The sequence below is a fragment of the Vicia villosa genome, unplaced genomic scaffold (genome assembly GCF_029867415.1).
Source record: "Vicia villosa cultivar HV-30 ecotype Madison, WI unplaced genomic scaffold, Vvil1.0 ctg.002367F_1_1, whole genome shotgun sequence".
NCBI classification, from domain to species: Eukaryota; Viridiplantae; Streptophyta; class Magnoliopsida; order Fabales; family Fabaceae; genus Vicia; species Vicia villosa.
In genome coordinates, this window is record NW_026705908.1 from 176,793 (window position 1) to 180,231 (window position 3,439).

The window sequence follows — 3,439 nt, forward strand, 5'->3', positions numbered from 1 at the left end:
GTTGTCTGAAGAGGCTGATGACTGGTGGATGGCTACTAGGGCTGAACTGGATGCTGACGGTGTAGGTATTTCTTGGACCGTGTTCAAAAGAGAGTTTCTGAGGAGGTATTTTCCTGAGGACGTTCGAGGCAGAAAGGAAATTGAATTTTTGGAGCTGACTCAAGGTAATATGACGGTACCAGAGTATGCTTCGAAATTTGTTGAGTTAGCAAAGTACTACGTCCACTACAACAATGATGAGGCTAGTGAATTCTCAAAGTGTATCAAATTTGAGAATGGTCTTCGTGACGAGATCAAGCAAGGTATCAGGTACCAGAGAATTTGACAATTTGTCGATTTGGTGGACTGTAGAAGGATCTTTGAAGAGGATAACAGTAAGCTGAAGTCATCTCACTCTCGCGAGTTGGTTGACAAGAAAGGTAAGAAGCCTATGGATAGAGGTAAGCCATATGGTAGAGGAAATCCTAAAGATGGTGATTGGAAGAGGCCTTGTAGGGGAGATTCTGGTGCTCCCGTTAGGTGCTACAACTGTGGTGAGACTAGGCATAGAAGGAATGAGTGTAAGAGTGGGGGAAAGAAATGCTTCAAGTGTGGTAAGACGGGTCATATTGCTTCTGATTGTAGGGTGAAGATCGTGACTTGCTATAATTGTGGCGAAGAGGGTCACATCAGTCCACAATGCACTAAACCGAAGAAGAATCAGTCCAATGGGAAGGTCTTTGCTTTGTTTGGGTCAGAGACTACTCCGGAGGATCGTCTGATTAAAGGTATGTGTTTCATCCATGACACACCTTTAGTTGCAATTATTGATACTAGAGCGACTCATTCATTCATTTCACTGGATTGTGCTAAATGATTGGGATTAGAAATATCTGTTATTCATGGAAGTATGGTTATTGACACTCCTGCATCGGGTTCAGTAACTACTTCTTCTACTTGTTTGAACTGTCCTATTGACATATTTGGTAGAAAGTTTGGAATGGACTTAGTGTGCCTTCCGCTTGAACAACTTGACGTCATTTTGGGGATAAACTGGTTACAATTTAATCGAGTTCATATAAATTTTTTTATGAAGGCAGTTATCTTTCCTGAAGAGGTTAGTGTTGAGGATCTGACTATGTCGGTCAAATAGATGAATTTGGGTGTCAATGATGGAGCGGTAGTATTTATGTTGTGCTCTTCAATGGAAGTGAAGGGGGAAGCTAAAACTGATGAACTACGAGTATTGAATGAGTATCCGGAAGTATTTCCAGAAGACGTTAGTGAGTTTCCACCTGAAAGAGAAGTGGAATTCGCTATAGAATTGATTCCTGGAACTAGTCCTGTGTCGATGGAACCGTATCACATGTTGGCATTGGAATTGGCTGAATTGAAGAAATAGTTAGAGGAATGGTTGGAAAAGAAGTTTATTCGTCCCAGTGTGTCACCGTGGGGTGCACCGGTACTATTGGTTAAGAGGAAAGAAGGTTCAATAAGGCTATGTGTTGATTATAGACAGCTGAACAAGGTAACAATCAAGAATCGATACCCTTTGCTGAAGATTAATGATTTGATGGATCAGCTGGTTGGAGCTTGTGTGTTTAGCAAGATTGATCTGAGGTCTGGATATCACCAAATTCGTGTGAAGGCGGAAGATATTCAGAAGACGGTATTCTGAACGAGGTACAGACATAATGAATATTCTGTTATGCCATTTTGTGTTACTAATGGACCTGGTGCTTTCATGGAGTATCTGAACAGGATATTCCACCCGTATCTTGATAATTTCGTGGTAGTGTTCATTGATGACATTCTAATTTACTCGAAGAGTGATGAAGAACATGCAGAGCATTTAAGAGTGGTATTGGAGCTATTGAAGGAGAAGAGGCTGTATGCGAAATTGTCTAAACGTGAATTCTAGTTGAAGGAAGTAAATTTTCTTGGCCATGTAATTTTGAAGAATGGTATCACGATGGATCCTACGAAGGTAGAAGCGGTATCTCAGTGGGAGACGCCGAAGAATGTTTCAGAGATCCGTAGTTTTCTTAGTCTGGCAGGTTACTATAGAAAGTTTATTGAGGGATTTTCGAAGTTGGCGTTGCCAATGACTAAGTTAACAAGAAAAGGACAAGTATTTGTATGGGATTCAGATTGTGAAAAGGGTTTTCAAGAATTAAAGAAGAGATTGACAAGTGCTCCGATCTTAATTTTTCCTAATGCAGCGAAGTCTTTCAATGTGTACTGTGATGCTTCACTGATGGGTTTAGGTGGTGTTTTGATGCAAGATAAGCAGGTAGTGGCTTATGCTTCAAGACAGTTGAAAATTCATGAAAGGAATTATCCGACTCATGATTTGGAATTGGCGGCTGTGGTATTTGTGTTGAAGCTGTGGAGACATTATCTTTATGGTTCTCGATTTGAGGTATTCAGCGATCATAAGAGTCTGAAGTATCTCTTTGATCAGAAGGAGCTTAATATGAGACAGAGAAGATGGTTAGAATTTCTGAAGGACTATGATTTCGGTTTGAATTACCATCCTGGTAAAGCAAATGTTGTTGCTGATGCATTAAGAAGAAAGTCATTGTGTAACTCGGTGAACTGACTTTTATTTTTAAGCAAGCAATGTTGCGGTAAGCATGAGTCTCCATCGACTTTTATTTTGTCCAATAACTCGGAAGGGCAAAAAGAACAGAAAAAGACCCTTTTTAAAAGAAACGGGCTCGGGGGGTAAATTATGAAAAGGGAAGGTGTAAGCACCCTTTTCATCCGTAGTTGTCTACAGGCTCTTAATTTACTTAGCTCATGTTTGTTTTGTTTGTTTTGAGTTGAAAAGGGACATAAGGACTTTAGCGTAAATGCGTAGCCTTAGTGTAATACGGTGAACTGACTTTATTAAAAATGTTGCGGATAGCAAGAGTCGCCACCGACTTTTATTTTATCCAAATTAATAGAAAGGCTAAAAGAACAGGAAAAACCTTTTAAAAGAAATTTTGAGTTCGGGGGGTAAGTTATACAAAGGGAAGGTGTAAGGCACCCTTTGCATCCATGGTTATCCATGGGCTCTTAATTGCTTAGTTCACTTTTGAATTGTTTGAAATGTTTGAAAAGTAGGGTGTGAATAGAAATTTGAATAAGAACTTTAGCTTGTAAATAAGCGTAGTCTTTTTGAAAAGTATTTGAAAATTAGTGGGAAAAAGAGTTTGAATTTTGAATTTGAATTGAGCAAGCAATTAAAAACAACCTACCCTAAGTTTAAAAAATCGTTCTTTTAGCCTTTCGGGCGAAAGGGTCTATCCACACCATGAGAAGGTAGGAAGTCTTTCAATTGGATGTTGAAGGGTCATCGAGAATAATCATTTGCCACAAGACTGTCCCATGCCATAAAGAGGGCACGTAGTCTAAGGGAAGGATATAATAGTCATTAATCTGTTTAGGCATCATGCGAGGATACCTTAGCAAT